Here is a 21,412-nt window from a genome sequence, read left to right on the forward strand (position 1 = left end):
ACACACTGCCCCACATACACACACTGACCCCATACAGACACTACACACACTGACCCCATACACACACTGACCCCATACACACACTGACCCCATACACACACTGACCCCATACACACACTGACCCCATACACACACTGACCCCATACACACACTGACCCCATACACACACTGTCCCCATACACACACTGCCCCCATACACACTGCCCCATACACACTACACACACTTCCCCCTTACACACTGACCCCATACACACACACACTACACACACTGACCCCATACACACACTGTCCACATACAAACACTGCCCCCATACACACACTGCCCCCACAAACACTGCCCCAACATACACTGCCCCCATACACACACTGCCCCACAAACACTGTCCCCATACAACACTGTCCCACAAACACTGTCCCACAAACACTGTCCCCATACAACACTGTCCCCATACAACACTGTCCCCATGCACACACTGCCCCGCACACCCATACACACACAGTGCCCTACACAAACTGCTGCCCCATACACACATTGCCCCAAACACACACACACGACCCCCCCCATACACACAGTGCCCCCCATACACACACTGCCCCACACATACATACAGTGCCCCCATACACACACTGTCACCCTTACGCACTCACACTCACTTCACCGCTCACACACACACACTGCACCTTTCACACACACTTCACCCGTAACACACACCACTTCTCCTATGCCCTATATCCCAGCAGACCCCAGGTAAGTTGTCAAACTGTTCTTAAACGGTATGACTACTTACTCTGGGGTGGGATCCTGGCACTACTGGCACCATAACTACTAAACTGAGCTGTAGTGGTTATTGTGCCAGGATTATTTTTTTTAAATAATCTACAAGTGCCCCTCCCGAGATCAGGCTCTGGATCCGCCACTGAGTCCCTGAGGCACCAAATGTGATGCTGACCGGAAAGAAAGCCACTGGATTAACGGAAAGCCCTGCAGCAGGATTCCTGGACACAGCTTGGAGTATGAGACCTCATGGAGCAAAGGTGAAATCAAAATGGCGTCTTGTATGACCTGGAAGTGCTATTCGTCTGACCCACAAAGGTAAGTAGGGAAAAGGGGGAGTCCCTTTTGTAGGTCTATAGCCCCTCCCACAACTTCAGGCCATGCCTTCCAATATATATATATGTGTGTATAAATAAATAAATAAAAATAATACAAAATATACATATGTCCATATACATAATTACATAAATAATTTCATGAATATACACATAGACTTCAAATATATAAATATGTATATATATATATATATATATATTAAATTCTACGTTCATATTTATGTAATATTTTTACATAATTATGTGATTTTATTGATTGCAATTTGAGGGACATGCATGACAACCCAGGCCAAAAGTACAGAGAATTTAATTTGCTAGCACTGTGTTTAACCCTGTAACTTTCTATGACACCCTAAAACCAGTACATGGGGAGCACTGTTTTACTCGGGAAACTTTGCTCAACACAAATATTAGTGTTTCAAAACAGTAAAACATATCACAGGGATGATATTGTCAGTGAAAGTGACGTTTTTTGCATTTTTCATACACAAACGGCATTTTCACTGATGAGATTATTGCTGTGATACGTTTTACTGTTTTGAAACACTAATATTTGTATTCAGCAAAGTCTCCTGAGTATAACAGTACCCCACATGTAGTGGTTTTATAGTGTTTTTGAAAGTTACAGGGTCAAATATAAGGCTTGGTTTTACTTTTTTTTCATTGAAATTTGTCAGATTGGTTATGTTGCCTTTGAGAGCGTATGGTAGTCCAGAAATGAGAATTGCCCCCATGATGGTATACCATTTGCAAAAGAAGACAACCCAAGGTATTGGAAATGGGGTATGTTCAGCCTTTTTTTGTGGTCACTTAGTCACAAACACTGATCAAAGTTAGCGTTTTTTACATTTTTAACACACAAACAAATATAAATGCTAACTTTGGCCAGTGTTTGTGACTAAGTGGCTACAAAAAAAGACTGGACATACCACATATTGAATACCCTACTTTAAAATAAATATGTACATGTGGGGTGTTTTTCAGAGATTTATGACAGATAACAGTTTTACAATGTCACTATTGATAAATTTAAAAATTATATATATTGAAACAGCAATTTCCTACTTGTACTTGTAGCCACATTCTATGTTTCTATGTTTCTATAACTTGCAAAAAAAAAGCAAAAAAGCTAGTAAACACTGGTTATTTTTAAACTCAGGACAAAATTTTGAATCTATTTAGCAGGTTTTTTTTATTAGCTTTTGTATATACGTAAAAGATGTTTCAAGTAAGAGTCCAAAAACATGTTTTCTTTTCAATTTTTCATCATATTTTATTATTTTTTTTAAAGTAAATTATTTGACATGATACAAATAATGGTATGTAATGAAAGCCCTTCTTGTCCTGAAAAAAAACAATATATAATTTGTATGGAAACCGTAAATGAGAGAGCGAAAAATTACATCTAAACACAAACACCACAAAAGTGTTAAAACCGCTCTGGTCCTTAATGTGCAACATGGCCAAAACAGGCTGTTCTTTAAGGGGTTAAGCACCTAACTGACAGAGAATTGAATTATACTGCAGAGGCATAGTTTATACACAGAAACCACAGGATTAATCTGTTTTGGTGCTTAAAGTGTCCCTTTAAATCACAGGCTGAAGTGGTACACCTGCTGGAAATTGTTGGTAAACTCAAACTAGGGATTTATCCTCGAGGTATGTCTGCAAAAAGCTCTCTGATGGTTTGCTATTCAGCAGTAACTATGGTGACATAGAGCAAACTGATTTACAACAAAATTCCAAATAACCACTATGCTACTTACGTGCACAGGCTTTTCAGAGATGAGATGACAATGACAACATGACAATTTATTAGTCCTTAAAGGGTTATTCAATATAATGAAAAATATTTTTTCTTTAACATATTTTCATAAATTGAACATGGCCTTAGGACGTTTACCCAACTTGATTATTTTACTATGGGATTTACTCACAGGGCATTATAAATAATTGAGAAAGGTATCACAAGTATTATACCAAATAGATGTCATGGACTTGGTGCATAGTGTTTACAATATTGTGCAGCAGTTGATATTTTTATTATTAATTCCTTCACAACCGAGCACTTTTTGATTGAAGTATAGCATAACATATTTGAAGGGAGGCAATATTTGCATGTGAACATAATACAGCATTTTTCAGTATGTACTGCTTTGCAGGCATATGTAACAATGGTCAAATATCTTGCTTTAAATATTTTTTTTTTTATTATTATTATTATTTTTATTTTTGTTTAACATTAAATAATGGTATTTGATTCATAATATCTTTGTCTATTATTATATATACTATATTATTATATTATATATACTATATTAAATATTTATATTTAAACAAAATGACGTAGCTGCAGTCTGCCTCAATTACACATCCAGTCACACTGATCTCATACATTCTTGAGCACTGTCGGGAGGAGAGGGAATCAGCCTTCTAGGTCACCTCGGAAACGTCTATATTCTCACAGGGATTCCATGTTCTATAAAATTCCTCTTTTTTTTCCATATTAACATACACTGCTCTTTCCATCATTTTTTGAAAATGTATCTGAGCTTGTATTTCCGTCCATGTCGGGACTAGACTAGTTTTCCATCGCCTAGCCATACAAATTTTTGATGCCATTATAATCTGCATCGTCAGCCTATGAGAATAAATATTGCTATCTGGAAAATCTAAATGAAATAAGAATGTGTAAGAGGTTAATCAGATATTCATTCCATATATTCCACCTATTACCATTTCCAATTTATTTTTCACTAATTGAAGCCTTGGACAATCCCACCATATATGTAAATGTGTGCCCATAAACAGATTACATCGCCAACAGATATCATTCAAACTTTTTTGAAATATAAAAAGTTTCACTGGTACCATGTACCACCGATGTAGAATTTTGATGTAATTCTCATAGATAATAATATTATGTTTTTGCTTTTTTTGTTAATTTAAATGCCTTTGCCCAATCTTCTTCAGAAAAAAACTATTTTGATTTCTTGTTCCCATCTACGGATTTTATTTCATTTGTTCCTAGGAGTATAATCATATGATATTCTATTTATTTTTGAAATTATCTTATCTTTCCTCTTAATCGATACAATTTTATCAAACAGATCTTCAATACACTTAGTTTTCAGAATGTTTCTTATTTTTTGGTAAGCTAAGAACTGCGATCTTAAAGGGCTATTCAATTCATATATTTCTTGGAAAGACTTTATGTTTTTATCTATATAAAAATCTCCCATGACTTTATATCCTTCCTGTTTCCATTTGTTCAGATTTGTACCAATTAGATATCCCTTCAATACCTCAATTGGAGCGGATACTGAAATATTATTTTCAATTTTATATATTTTTTTTAAATAATTCATATAATTATATAATTCTGTCAAGATATTATTTTGTACTTTTAATTTCTTAAAAGCTATATTATCCAACCATATTAAGCCAATTGAGTCTAAATTATTCATTAGTCGTTCTATATTTGTCCAGGAAGTTTGTTCTGGATCTTTAAATTTTGAAATCAATAAGTGCCTAATAGTGATGTCCCGAATGGTTCGCTAGCAAATAGTTCCTGGCGAACCTAGCGTGTTCGCCACGGATGGCGAACAAATGCGATGTTCGGTCATCATTGAGTAAACTTTGACCCTGTTCCTCACAGTCAGCAGACACATTCCAGCCAATCAGCAGCAGACCCTGCCTCCCTCCCAGACCCTCCCACCTCCTACACAGCATACAATTTAGATTAATTCTGAAGCTGCATTCTTTTTTTTATTATTATTCTTTTTTTGTGTGTGTTTGTGTTTATTATACTTTATCCTCCATAGCCAGTAACCTGTGTTTACTATACATTATCCCCCATAGCCAGTAACCTGTGTTTATTATACATTATCCCCCATAGCCAGTAACCTGTGTTTATTATACATTATCCTCCCATAGCCAGTAACCTGTGTTTATTATACATTATCCTCCCATAGCCAGTAGCCTGTGTTTATTATACATTATCCCCCCATAGCCAGTAACCTGTGTTTATTATACATTACCCCCCCCCCCCCATAGCCAGTAACCTGTGTTTATTATACATTATCCCCCCCATAGCCAATAATCTGTGTTTATTATACATTATCCCCCATAGTCATTTATCGTTGGACCTAGGCAGCATGATTTCTTAGGCCGGCCCAGAGAGTGAGTGAGTGAGTGAATAATATAATATATAGGTTCAGAAACATATTAGTAATATATGTAAATTGGGTTCATGCAAAGAGGGTGAAAAGGTATTAAAAAAAACACACTTAATGCATCAAATTTACAAAGCCAAACTTTTAAAAGCTTTCCTCATTTCTTTCTCGGGATGAGGAATATATCAGTTGTAGACTGAGGATTTCCATCTGCCCAATCTTTTAATAATATGCACTGGAGCGTCAGTGTTGAAGGAGACCGAAGCTGCCCCTATTCTAAATGAAAGACCCGAGACATGGATACATCCCCCATAGCCAGTAACCTGTGTTTATTATACATTATCCTCCCATAGCCAGTAACCTGTGTTTATTATACATTATCCTCCCATAGCCAGTAGCCTGTGTTTATTATACATTATCCTCCCATAGCCAGTAGCCTGCGTTATTATACATAATCCCCCCATAGCCAGTAACCTGTGTTTATTATACATTATCCTCCCATAGCCAGTAACATGTGTTTATTATACATTATCCTCCCATAGCCAGTAACCTGTGCTTATTATACATTATACCCCCATAGCCAGTAACCTGTGTTTATGCAAAGAGGGTGAAAAGGTATTAAAAAAAACACACTTAATGCATCAAATTTACAAAGCCAAACTTTTAAAAGCTTTCCTCATTTCTTTCTCGGGATGAGGAATATATCAGTTGTAGACTGAGGATTTCCATCTGCCCAATCTTTTAATAATATGCACTGGAGCGTCAGTGTTGAAGGAGACCGAAGCTGCCCCTATTCTAAATGAAAGACCCGAGACATGGATACAACCCAATCTTAGGAGTAGTGTTCTGATGTAGAAGATGAATTTAGCCGTAGTCAGAGGGATTCAGTGAGTGTAGTAGTGAAAGTGTGTGGCATGACTGCGTGTGGGTAAGTAAGAGTCAAGTATTTTAACTGGGCACTAGCTCTAGGTGGGATAAAGTGGTATAGCGGATGGATGAGTAGTTTGGTTAGTTTTAGAGGTTTGTAGAGAAAGTATATAGTGATCATGATTTTTAGCGATATCCAATATTTTTAAGGTGGTCTCAAACAAACATAAAATGCTATATAAAATTTGTGGGAGGTCTCAAACAAACATAAAATGCTATATAAAATTTGTGGGAATATCGAATAGTCGTGTACAGTAAATCAGAATATCGAACCATCGATCGGTAACCTGGATGAAGTAGGGGATCTGTTTTATTAAATACGCGGTAATATGATTTTAATGGGATAGGACGTTAGGAAAGGTGTGTGATTGGGATAAGTGGTTGTGGCTGTATTTACCTTATCCTGGGACCAACCTGGCTCCTAAGCCTGAGCCGCGCATGGCTGGATCACTCCTGCCTCCACACGAGCCGCATGCGGCTTGATCTCCTCTTCTGACTTAGCCGCGTGCACTGACCGCAGTGATCGGTCACATGGCCCGCCTGGCACTAGGAGCATGGCTCGAGCCACAAGCTCACTCTTAAAGGGGCAGTGGGAGCCAAACGTTGATTAAGGCTCCCATTGGCCCATGTCATTCCAGCACCCCCACACACGAACGTTTTGGGGGCACAATAGCTTGCATTTAAAAAAAAAAAACTTTTTTGACTGTAATATAATAGCAGTCAGTCTCCTTCACACATGTGCGTTTCAGGGCCTGCCAGGGCACAGTGTCACACCAATGCAACTCACATCTGGTGTAACAGTAGAATACATTTAAAAAAAAAATACAGGTGGCTTGTTGTCACCTTTCGGGGACCTTTGGTGTTATGCGTGGCTAGGTGGAGGAAGAGACCTTCAATGACATCAGTGAGGACAAGGAACGGGACATGGCTAGCTTGGTATCCAACCTTGTGAAAATGGGGGGTTTGCGGTTGTCAGGATTGGGACAGGGATCCAACACGCAGAATACAAACAGGAGCTAGGTACGTATATCGGACCTTAGAATGGCCGGACTAACGTAAGGAGAAAGCAAAGAATGGTCAGAGACAAGCCGAGGTCGAGGGAATGAGAGAACAGGTAAGCAAGAGACGAGCCGAGGTCAAAGGACACGAGAGTTAAGCAGGAACGAAAATACAAGCCGAGTCAGAACCAAAAAGACAAACAGTAATAAGAGCACTGAGTGACCAGACAAGCTAGAACCTGTCAGGATCGGGACAGGGATCCAACACGCAGAGTACAAACAGGTACAGGGTACGTATATCGGACCTTAGAATGGCCGGACTAACGTAAGTAGTAAGTAAAGAATGGTCTAGAGACAAGCCGAGGTCGAGGGAACGAGAGAGCAGGTAAGCGAGAGACAAGCCGAGTCAAAGGGTAATAGAGGTAAACGAGGTAGAACAGACAAGCCGGGTCAAAACCAAAGAAACTAACAGAATACAAGAGCACTGAGTGACTAGACAAGCTAGAACCACGACAGGGCAATGAACAAATGTAGAAAGCCCTATTTTATACCCTGGTTCCAAACAGGTAATCACGCCCCCGACGAATCCTCATTCGTGCTTGGGGCTTGATTGACAGATCGGGTTGGGTTGTCGTCATGACGTCGGCTACTGAACGCCGCGTCATAAAAGGAAGTGGATCCCTCGCGGCCAGCGTGTAAACGACCGAGGGAACCGCGAGGAACGAGTGATTCAACCCTTTTGCGAGGAAGAACGTCCAAGTGTCTCACCTCCACAGAGGTAGAGACAACAGGTACCCTGACAGTACCCCCCCCCCTCAGAAACGCCCACCGGGCGGAAGGAACCGGGACGAGATGGAAAACGGGAGTGAAAAGCCCTGCGGAGGCGGGGCGCATGCACATCCAACCTGAGGTATCCAAGACGTCTCCTCAGGACCATATCCCTTCCAATCAACCAGATATTGTAACTTCCCCCGGGAGATACGAGAATCGATGATGGAATTGATTTCATACTCCTCTTGTCCCTCAACCTGAACAGAGTGAGGAGAGGATGCAGTGGAGGAAAACTTGTTACATATTAGGGGTTTTAACAAGGAAACATGAAAGGAGTTAGGAATGCGTAAGGCAGATGGAAGAGCCAGACGATACGCAACTGGGTTAATTCGAGTCAGAACCTTGTAAGGTCCAATGTAACGAGGAGCGAATTTCATAGAAGGGACCTTCAAGCGAATGTTTTTGGTACTCAACCATACCCTGTCCCCTGGAACAAAGACTGGAGCCGCCCTTCTATGTTTATCAGCGTGTTTCTTGAACAACATGGAATTATGCAGAAGAATTTGTCGAGTCTGATCCCACAACTTCCTCAAATTGGCAACATGAACATCAAGCGACGGTACTCCTTGGGAAGGAGAAACCGAGGGAAGAATGGAGGGATGAAAGCCATAATTCATGAAAAAGGGGCTAGAACGAGTAGAATCACAAACGAGATTGTTGTGTGCAAACTCTGCCCAAGGAATCAGACCAACCCAATCGTCCTGGTGTTCGGAAACGAAACAACGCAAATATTGTTCGATCTTTTGATTAGTGCGTTCAGCAGCTCCGTTAGACTGGGGATGATAGGCAGAAGAGAAATTCAATTTGATACCCATTTGAGAGCAGAATGACTTCCAAAAACAGGAAACAAATTGGGAACCTCTATCAGAAACAATTTCGGAAGGTATCCCATGTAAACAAAATATCTGTTTAGCGAATATCTCAGCCAATTCAGGAGAAGATGGAAGTTTAGGTAAGGGCACGAAATGAGCCATCTTAGTAAACCTGTCAACCACCGTGAGAATCACAGTCTGTTTTTTAGAAACAGGTAAATCGACAATGAAGTCCATAGCCAAACAGGTCCATGGTTTCTCGGGAATTTCCAAGGGATGCAAAAGCCCACATGGAAGCGTCTGAGGTCGTTTAGTCTTCATACAGACCTCACATCCTTCGACGAAATCCCTAATATTTTTACGTAAGGAGGGCCACCAGAAATCTTTGGCTATTAAGGAGCATGTCTTACGAATGCCAGGATGCCCAGCCACCTTACTATTGTGAAAGCATTGTAGCAGTTCTAGTTGGAGTTCAGCAGGAACAAAATACCGTGACTCAGGACTCTGTCTAGGAGCCAGATGTTGTAGCTTCATAATCTCGGCAAGCAACGGAGAATGAATCCTGAGGCTAGTGTTGGCGATAATATTGCACTTGGGAACTATAGAAGACAAAACCGTCTCAGATATAGTAGAAGGTTCATGTTGGCGAGACAAAGCATCGGCCTTAGAGTTCTTAGAACCAGGTCTATAAGTGAGCACGTAATTGAAATGGGTGAGGAACAAGGACCAACGAGCTTGTTTGGCGGATAAGCGCTTGGCCTCCCCAATATAAGACAAGTTCTTGTGATCCGTCAGAATAGTAACAGGATGCAAGGTCCCCTCCAATAAATGTCTCCACTCCTTTAAAGCCATGATAACAGCTAGTAGTTCCCTGTCACCAATATCATATCTGCTTTCAGTCCCAGATAGTTTCTTGGAAAAAAAACCACATGGATGTAATGGTTTATCCACGCCTAACCTTTGAGACAAGATGGCACCTATACCTGTCTCTGAGGCGTCTACCTCGAGTAGGAAAGGTAAAGTTGTATCGGGGTGAACTAAAATTGGTGCAGAAGCAAAAAGTTCCTTAAGTGTCTTGAAGGCAACGAGAGCTTCAGTAGACCAAGTCTTAGTGTCAGCCCCCTGTCTGGTCATATTGGTAATAGGAGCAATAATGGAAGAGTATCCTTTAATGAAGCGCCTATAATAATTGGAGAATCCAATAAACCTCTGAATGGCCTTGAGACCCCTGGGTAATGGCCAATCTAAAATAGACTGGAGTTTATCCGGATCCATTTTAAAGCCTTCCCCAGAAATCACGTAACCAAGAAAGTTTATCTGAGATTGGTCAAAACTACATTTCTCCAATTTGCAGTACAACCCATGTTGTAGGAGTTTGCGCAATACCCTTCTGACTTGTCTGTGGTGGGTCTCAATTTCTCTAGAGTGTATTAGTATATCATCCAAATATACAATAACACAATCCTGTTGAAATTCCCTAAGAACTTCATTGATCAGATCCTGAAATACTGCCAGTGCATTACAGAGCCCAAAAGGCATTACCGTGTACTCATAGTGCCCATATCGAGTATTGAACGCTGTTTTCCACTCGTCTCCCTGCTGAATTCTCACCAAGTTATACGCCCCTCTGAGATCTAACTTGGTGAAAATCTTGGAACCCTTTAAACGATCAAAGAGCTCAGTAATCAAAGGAATTGGGTATGCATTTCTGATAGTTATTTTATTCAAACCTCGGTAATCAATGCAAGGCCTTAACGTGCCATCCTTCTTATTCACAAAAAAAAAACCGGCCCCGGCAGGCGAGGATGATCTCCTAATGAATCCCTTGTCTAGATTCTCACGGATATACTCCTCTAAGACTAAGTTCTCCTTAGTGGATAAAGGATATACATTGCCCCTCGGAGGCATAGTACCAGGTAGGAGATTAATCTTGCAATCAAAGGACCTGTGTTGAGGTAAAGTATCAGCATTCTTCTTGTCAAAGACTGCCTTTAAATCTATATACCGAGACGGTATTTGTAAGTCTGTAGACTGGGTGGAGTTAACCGGTGTATTACCTACGCAAAGTGGTGAGACTTTCTGTAAACACCTGTCCTGGCAACCCTGACCCCATGAAGTTATCTCCCCTAGCTCCCAATCAATAATAGGGTTATGTTTCTTTAACCATGGATACCCCAGAACTATAGGAACAGAAGGGAACGAGATAAGCATAAGGGATATACCCTCCTCGTGTAAGATACCAACAGTCAAAATAACAGGTATAGTCTCATGAGAAATCACAGGTTAAGATAATGGTCTACCATCTATGGCCTCAACGGCCAAGGGGGTGTCTCTTAGCTGAGATGGGATAGAGTGTTTAGAAACAAAAACTTGGTCAATAAAGCTCTCAGCAGCTCCGGAGTCTATCAATGCCATAGTCTTTATTACTCCCTTCTCCCATGCTAAAGAAACAGGTAGCAGAAGCCTGTGATCTTTATAATTGTGTATAGAGGACAAAATAGAAACACCCAAGGCCTGTCCTCTAGAGAAACTTAGGTGCGAGCGTTTCCCGGACGATTAGGACAATTTAGGCGAAGGTGCCCTCTTACTCCACAATACATACACAACCCCTCCTTTCTCCTGTACTGTCTCTCTTCTTCTGAGAGGCGAGTCTTGCCTATCTGCATAGGTTCAGAAAAAACTGGGATAGTGGTTTGAGGACTTTGAAATAAAGGAGCTAGTTTAAAGGAAAGTCTACGAATATTATCTCGAGTGTTCTGTCTCTCTCTTAAACGTTCGTCAATACGAGAAATAAAATAAATTAAATCCTCCAAATTTTCAGGAAGCTCTCTAGTAGCCACCTCGTCTAGAATTACATCAGATAATCCGTTTACAAATACGTCTATATAGGTCTGTTCATTCCACTTAACTTCTGCCGCCAAAGACCTGAACTCTAGTGCATAATCCACAAGGGTTTGGTTATCTTGTCTAAGGCGCAATAGTAATCTAGCTGCATTGACCTTTCTACCTGGAGGGTCAAAAGTTCTTCTAAAAGCAGCGACAAAGGCATTATAATTATAGACTAACGGGTTATCATTCTCCCACAGAGGATTGGCCCATCTCAGAGCCTTATCAATGAGGAGTGTGATAATGAATCCAACCTTTGCCCTATCTGTAGGGTAAGAGCGAGGTTGTAATTCAAAATGAATACCAATTTGGTTTAAGAAACCACTGCACTTCTCCGGAGAACCACCATAACGTACAGGAGGTGTAATACGGGAAGAAGCACCTACAGTGGCTACTTCTAGACCTGAACTTACAGAGGAGATGGACGTGGGTCGCATCTCTTCCGGTGGATTACTAGATCGAGATAATAAAGCTTGCAGCGCTAGAGCCATCTGGTCCATTCTGTGATCCATGGCATCAAATCTAGAATCGGAAGGACCAACCTGAGTGTTTGTACCTGCAGGATCCATTGGCCCTGTCGTAATGTCAGGATCGGGACAGGGATCCAACACGCAGAGTACAAACAGGTACAGGGTACGTATACCGGACCTTAGAATGGCCGGACTAACGTAAGTAGTAAGTAAAGAATGGTCTAGAGACAAGCCGAGGTCGAGGGAACGAGAGAGCAGGTAAGCGAGAGACAAGCCGAGTCAAAGGGTAATAGAGGTAAATGAGGTAGAACAGACAAGCCGGGTCAAAACCAAAGAAACTAACAGAATACAAGAGCACTGAGTTACTAGACAAGCTAGAACCACGACAGGGCAATGAACAAATGTAGAAAGCCCTATTTTATACCCTGGTTCCAAACAGGTAATCACGCCCCCGACGAATCCTCATTCGTGCTTGGGGCTTGATTGACAGATCGGGTTGGGTTGTCGTCATGACGTCGGCTACTGAACGCCGCGTCATAAAAGGAAGGGGATCCCTCGCGGCCGGCGTGTAAACGACCGAGGGAACCGCGAGGAACGAGTGATTCAACCCTTTTGCGAGGAAGAACGTCCAAGTGTCTCACCTCCACAGAGGTAGAGACAACAGGTACCCTGACAGAACCACGACAGGGCAATGAACCATTACACACATCCCTATTTTATACCTTGGCTCTTTAATTGATGACTCCGCCCTTGCCGAGCCCTGATTCGTTGTTCGGAACTAGATTGACAGGTCGGGACGTGATTGCTGTCATGACGTCGGCTCCTGAGCGCCGCGTCATAAAAGGAAGCTGGGCTATCGCGGCCGGCGTGTAAACGGCTATGAGAGCTGTGAGGATTGGGTGAATCAGCCCCCCTGAGAGGACGGCCGTTTGAAAGTCTAACCTCCTCCAAGGTAGAGACTTCAGGTACCCTGACAGCAGGTTCCTCAGATTTGGATACTTCATTCTGAATAAATCCAACAAACCCCGTTTTATTTGCTCTTACTCTCTCATAAAGAGATTCCATAGACCATGGCACCCCCACAAAAGTATAACCATAGTTCATGGAATGCGGAGCAAACCCACAAACCCAACAATGATTACTTTTGTTTGACAATTTATACAATTCAGTAGCTGTTTTAACGCAATGATTATCTATCTCCCATGAAGAAAAATCGCTTGGGTTTTCGGCCCAAACTACATGTGTATTAAAGAAAAGAAAGGAGCTGACGTAGTGTAGAGGAGGAAACATTTTAAAAATGTCATGTCAATCATTAAGGACAATTTAAGTTTAACCAGTTTGAGATTATGAAGAAAAACAGTAGAGTTGACTTTGGATTAGAAAGATACTCCCCTTAAAAAGTACCCCTTTTTATAAGGGAAAACGGCTTCCTTAGTCCTCTATTCTTCTTCCAGTGAAAAAATCTTTTTCAGCGCTTGTCAGTTTACAATGAGAAACGTGGATCCAAGATTTAACTTCTGCGACTTTAACAGCTGAATTAGTGGTTAATAACACTTGACAAGGTCTTTTCCCCCTTGGTTGCAACGCGTGCTTTCGTGAATGATCTTTTATCATAACATAATCTCCAGGAGCGATGGCATGCAAAGGTTGGTATTCACTTATTCGCTGTACAGCCTTTTTACCTGCATATAGAGAGACTAATCGTTTTGTTAGCTACATGCAATATGACATCACCAAATCATAATTTATCTCATAAGAATTACATTTTATAGGTACCCCTCCTGTGAACACTGGTCTTCCCATTAAAATTTCATGAGGGGATAACCCTGCTTTCAAACTGGAGAGAATCTCATAGACATTAAGGCAAGAGGAAGTGCATTAAGCCACTTTAACTTTCTCTGCTGCAATTTTTCTAATTTTGTTTTTCAATGTTCCATTGACCCTTTCTACTGCTCCTGCTGACTGAGGACTGAGCAATGTAAATGGTAAGGGATTTGTAAAATGTTTGTTATCTGTTGCACTACTTTTCCTGTGAAATGTGTTCCCTGATCTGAGTAAATGTGCCGAGGCAATCCATACCTGGGTATAAATTCTTGTAACAATTTCTTAAACATTGTAGACATATCGACATGGCAACAAGGATAAGCCTTAATCCAACCTGAGAATGTATCTAATATTACCAGCACATACCGATACTGCATTACCCTTGGTAATTCAATGAAATCCATTTGTAAATTTACAAATGGGCTCCATGGACAGGGAGGATGATTTAGCTGCCTAATCTTAGGTCCCTGACCTGCATTGTGTTGTAAACAAATAACACATGAAGAACACACCTGTGTCAATACAGCTTCTAGACCCACCATTCAGAATTAAACAACAATAATGGCAATACTGGTCTCCCATTAAATCTACATTCTCCCCACCAAAATCACTTACTTCTTCTTCCCTCAGTATCACATACAATTCATTTACTTTCAAATGTACCATAGGTTCTGGACCTTGGGTCACAGGTACACTAACAATACATATTCAGACCCCAATCTTCCTCTATATCTAGTCTGTCTTTTTCTTCTAATTGCTTTCTTGCCCCCTTTACCTCCTTGCAATCTCTTGCTATATGACCATATCCATCACAATTTAAACATTTGATGAATTTTCTTACATTATTTTTTGGGTCTCTTGGCTGCTGTGCACAATATCTAACAGGCATTTGTTCAGCTTGTAGCATTATGTGATCAGCTTTTGCATTTTCCTTGATTTGAATAGCTTGCCAAATTTCTGATGCTGCACTCAATACAATATTAAGTGATTTATCACACCATCCCAGTAAGGATAACATCAATTGATTTTTTACTTTAGCATCCAAACCATTTACTAAGGTATTCACTATGAACGGCTTAATTGATTCAATCGTGATATCTTCAAAACCTCCAAAAACCTTAATTGCTTCTGCATATTCATGGGGGGATATTCATGGGGTTTTCTCCTTTCTTTTGCACTATGCTATGTATTTTGGTCCAGTCAATAGGCTGGGTAAAAACTGTTTTTACTTTAATGCTGAGGAATGCATACCAATTCTTAAGGACAACATCACTCCTCTCATCAGGGCAATTTTCCCATATGTGTGCAACTGCTTGTCCCCCCACCCCTGCAGGCCATGAGAAAGGTGACTCGTTATATCCTGCCACCCATTTAGTATGTTCTGTAGGGGTTAATACTGTCTCCATTAACTGTTTAAGATCTTGTGTTGTGGGGAAATAGCTGGCACACATTATTTTTAAATGTTTTACAAACCCATTTGGATCTTTAGAGGGGGCAGGAAATGATACCTGTAAAGATGCTATGTCTTGTGGGCTCCAAGGTTGCTAAATCCTCCTTGGTCTCCCATCATTATCCATCTGTCCCACTTCTCTAATGGGTAAAATCATAGCCTCACTCCCATCACTCTCAGGCAACACATTGCTACATCCTGATAAACCTGTAGTTACCACAGCATGATCAACAAATCTTTTAGGCAGTCTAATATCCCTATCAGGTCTACCACCTCGATGCAACATGGCCGGGGCACCAGCTAAATTTTGGGGTACAAGCTGTGGTGCATCAACCATCTGCTGAGGGGGGTAACCCAAAGAGGGATTCATAATCTCATGATTAATCAAAAAAATCCTCATCATTATAAGGCGGAGGATTTTTAACATTTCTTTTTAAATTGTCCAGTGAGGGAAATAAACAGGCAACACCAGTACCCTCTCCTTTACATGCCCCTCCTGTTGCACCTGACTGGGGGGAACATTCTTGCTTTTTCTTTTCAATTTCCTCATGCCATAACATATATGCAGACCATTCCAGTTTTGAAAGACTTTTTCCATTTAACAACATTGTTCTTAAACTTAACAACACCCAAGGGTCTAATGACCCCACCACTGGCCATGGATTTATATTATTCTTAGTTAACTTTGCCGATTTCTTTGAATACATAATACTTGAAGGGCCATATTTCTGTTTCATTAAATAAACTGGGGAATCACTGGGTATACTATCCCCATAATCAAGCTGCTTGCCATGATTCAACCCCATTTCTGTTACTTGTACTTTGAAACACCACTCACTGTATCACCTTTTGAGAGATCGAAAGGTCACAATTTTCAGTCTGTATACTGACTGACAACTGGAGTTTACACAAAAATCTCTTCTCAAATGATGTTACAGTTTATCAAAATTTAAACCATATACACACAGTTATACAATTTTAACACAATACACCTTACTCAAATGCTATATTGAACTTATGAGTTTAAACAATTAATACAAGACAACTTAATTTCACCTTGCTACGTTTAGACTGGGTGAAATTAAGACAATAAAACAAAATAATCTAATCTCACTTTGCTACGTTTAGACTTGGGAGATAAGATGACAAGACAACTTAACTTCACCTTGCTACGTTTAGACTGGGTGAAATTAAGACACTAAAACAAAATAATCTAATCTCGCTTTGCTACGTTTAGACTTGGGAGATAAGATGACAAGACAACTTAACTTCACCTTGCTACGTTTAGACTTGGTGAAATTAAGACACTAAAACAAAATAATCTAATCTCGCTTTGCTACGTTTAGATTTGGGAGATTAGATTCTCGTGGCTAACCTCAACATTTAGCCACAATCACATGACAGGGATACATCATATCAAAGAGACTCTCACCGACAGAGCTACGTTTAGACTTCTGAAGGCCCACCAAACCCCTATTGGGTCTGCGAAGTTTAGTCACTTGTCTTCCTAGGGGACTACCTGTCAGTGCTACCACTGATTCTAGAATTACTCAGACATAGACACCAATACTGCAGTATATTTTACAACATAGACATAAATAGTAACGTTACAAATGAAAAGGCTAAGAAAGTCAATAAAAGGCTAAGAAATCAGGTCACACAGACTAGCATTTACCTGCACCGTTCTTTGTTTCATGGACACTCAAAAATTACACTAATGCCATGTTTTATAAATGGTATGGCTTACCTTTCATATGACCGGTCTTTTTGAGTGCCCACAAAATGGTTGGCAGGTGCAGGTGTTCCGCTGGTGTCTGTGGTATTCTGATCCCGGACAAAGAGTCCCTAACTGTGGAAGTAGAAAATAAATATTACCAGGTTCAATAAAAGCGTTTTAATTGACCATTACAATACACAGAGATATCTCATGGAGATTGGCAAGAAGCAATCTAACATCATATTACAATTCCTCATATTTTATACATATGACCCGGAACCGGCCTTTCGTTTAGCTTGAATCAGAACTCCAAATATGGTCTTATTTCCTATTGGCTAAATTCTAGCATAACTGACAAATTTAAGGTTCACAAGTTTAAGCCTCCCATGATCTTTTTAACAGATGACTTGACCACTGTCATGCGTCTTACTTCCCTAAAATATTGCTTGTCTATGATAAAAGTTAACACATATAAGCCTGACTTCCTCTTTCACAACTTAAGCACACAGTTCACCCCCCGGCAACATCTGACAGGACACATTTTCAAAATAACTTTTCCTTTTACAATCCAAAAAACAGTCCAGACATTCATAAATGAATCTGTAGAAATATTCTTCTTTTGATTATACTTCAAGATGATGGATAAACAGCAAAATGGCTGACAGCATGTCAGTAGCAGGTTACATATGTTCACAATTCCTTATTGTTCTTTCTTACATCTGGAGTTATTTTTTTTTTGTATCTACGCCAATTGTGATTGTTTTATATATGTGTTAATATATTTACAGCATTCTGTTGTAACTATTCCTATATCTTCTTATCATCTTTATCCTCCCGTCTCAATCTTCAATATCTTCATTCTTATATTCTTATTAATGTGTCATATATTCAAACTTGTATAGCTGTGTTTATATTTTCTCTAAAGAATCATTTATATTGTGATTAATATCGACAAATTGTAAATATTATCTCTTATACATTTTTTTTCTTCATATATTTCTACAATATTGTGAATTAAATGTATTTAATTTCTGTGTTTTTATTTATTTTATTTTTTTTTTAAGTATAAATTACTGAGAAATGAATTTCCAATACGGATTCCCAATTTGTCCAACTCCTCTGTTGGATCCTTGGCCACAGTCATTTTCTCGTTGTATTGAATAAAAAAACTTGATGGGAAACCCCCATCTATATGGGATATTATGATTTCTCAATGTAGTAGTCATATCCCTATATCTTTAATCCTTCTTACGAAGCCATTTTGAACTTAGGGATATTCTATTTATCTATATGTCCAGATGTTATGGAGGTATTCAATGACTCATGTTGATCTGGGGATATTGATAGTCTTTGTTCCTTGCGAGGAGGTAAATTATTTTTAGTGAGAAGAGGATGTTTGTATTAATTTATTTAATTTTCTCTATCTCTAGAGTTTTCTCTTTGAACCCATTTTTCCCTGGTTAAAAGGGGGCTGAAAAAGTTCCCTTTTGATCTTACTAATACTAACAGTACTAAACAGTAGTGATGTCCCGAACGGTTCGCTGGCGAATAGTTCCAGGCGAACATAGCATGTTCGCGCCTGCCACCGCGGACGAACACATGCGGTGTTCGGTCCGCCCCTATTCGTCATCATTGAGTAAACTTTGACCCTGTACCTCACAGTCAGCAGACACATTACAGCCAATCAGCAGCACGCCCTCCCTAGCAGACCCTCCCACCTACTGGAAAGCATCCATTTTAGATTATTTCGGAAGCTGCAACCATTTTATTTATTTTTGTCAATTTATTATTTTTTCTTTTTTAATTTTTTTTAGTGCATATAAATGTTACAAGCAGATACTCCCCCCAGACACTCTGTATTACTGCAGATACTCCCTCCAGACACCCTGTGTTACTGCAGATAATCCCTCCAGACACCCTGTGTTACTGCAGATACTCCCTCCAGACACTGACACAGAGCAGAATAGGGACTGTTCCCCCTACATAGGGTCACTTGGCAGATATGGATTGACACCTATTCTAAGGATCCCTGATACACACTGACACGAAGCCCTCCATGGGTGAAGATGGATTCATTTTTTTTGCGCTCGGGTTTTTTATTTTATTTTTAAGTTCGACGGGTATGATGGCTTTTTATTTGGCCTTTTTGGGGCTGAAAAATTAAGATTTTAGAAAAAAGAAGACGTTGAATAGTAAGTTGAATTTTACTTTTCAGGGTAGTAATTTTATTCCCCCCTCACTATTTTTTAGGGTGAGGGGGGTAGGTAGGGGCTTTTTTATTTGGTTGTGTGACTAGGGGCTTGGGGACCCCTAGTCACCTTTGATGGGGGAGGGGGGAATTTTCATTTAGGGCCCCCACCCGCCGCTCTACACACACTATACACACTCTACACACACTATACACACTCTACAGACACTGCACACACACTATGCACACACTGCACACACTATACACACACTGCATACACCCTATACACACACTGCATACACACTATACACACACTGCATACACACTATATACACACTATACACACTGCACACACTATACACACACTGCATACACACACTATACACACACACTGTACACACTATACACACACTGTACACACTATGCACACACTGCATACACTATGCACACACACTACACACAGTGAATACACTATACACACACTGCACTAACTATACACACACTGCACACACTATATACACACTGCATACACCATATACACACACTGCATACACACTATACACACACTGCATACACACTATATACACACTGCACACACTATACACACACTGCATACACACTATACACACACTATACACACAAACTGTACACACTATACACACACTGTACACACTATGCACACACTGCATACACACTATACACACACTGCATACACACTATACACACACTGCATACACACTACAAACACTGCATACACACTATGCACACACTGCACACACTATACACACACTACACACACTATACACATACTATACACACAATATACACACACACTGTACACACTATACACACACTGTACACACACTACACACACTGCATACACACTGCACACAATATACACACACTGCATACACACTGCACACACTGCATACACTATACACACACTGCACATACTATACACACACTGCATACACCCTATACACACACACTGCATACACACTATACACACACTACATACACACTATACACACACTGCACACACTATACACACACTGCATATCCACTATATACACTCTGCACACACTATACACACTGCATACTCACTATACACACTATACACACACTACACACACTATACACACACTATACACACACACTGCACACACTATACACACAATGTACACACTATGCACACACTGCATACACACTATACACACACCGCGTACACACTATACACACACTGCATACACACTACACACACTGCATACACACTGCACACACTATACACACTGCACACACTATACACACACTGCACACACTATGCACACACTGCATACACTATGCACACTGCACACACAATACACACAATGCACACACTGCATACACTATGCACACTCTGCACACTCTATACACACACTGCACAGACTATACATACACTGCACACACTGCATACACTATACACACACTGCATACACACTGCACACACTGCATACACTATGCACACACTGCATACACTATGCACACACTGCATACACACTATACACACACTGCATACACACTATATACACACTGCATACACACTATATACACACTACACACACTGCATACACACTATGCACACACTGCACACACTGTACACATACTACACACACTATACACATACTATACACACAATAAACACACACACTGTACACACTGTACACACTATGCACACACTGCATACACTATGCACACACTATACACACACACTACACACACTGCATGCACACTGCACGCAATATACACATTCTGCATACACACTGCACACACTGCATACATTATACACACACTGCACTAACTATACACACACTGCACACACTATACACACACTGCATACACCCTACACACACACTGCATACACACTATACACACACTGCATACACACTATATACACACTATACACACTGCACACACTATAAACACACTGCATACACACTATACACACACTGCACACACTATATACACTACACACAATATACACACAC

At 40.3% G+C, this 21,412-nt stretch overlaps 1 long non-coding RNA gene across 1 annotated transcript in view; it reads left to right on the forward strand.

Moving 5' to 3' along the window:
* The first annotated feature begins 2,744 nt into the window (after positions 1-2,744).
* Positions 2,745-21,412, forward strand: part of LOC134585483 (uncharacterized) — an 83,577-nt gene continuing 64,909 nt past the window's right edge. Inside the window, exon 1 of the long non-coding RNA XR_010086524.1 lies at positions 2,745-2,769. This is a non-coding gene — a long non-coding RNA (uncharacterized LOC134585483). The remainder of the gene's footprint in view (positions 2,770-21,412) is intronic.

Source organism: Pelobates fuscus, chromosome 2, assembly GCF_036172605.1.
Source record: "Pelobates fuscus isolate aPelFus1 chromosome 2, aPelFus1.pri, whole genome shotgun sequence".
In the NCBI taxonomy this organism is placed as follows: domain Eukaryota; kingdom Metazoa; phylum Chordata; class Amphibia; order Anura; family Pelobatidae; genus Pelobates; species Pelobates fuscus.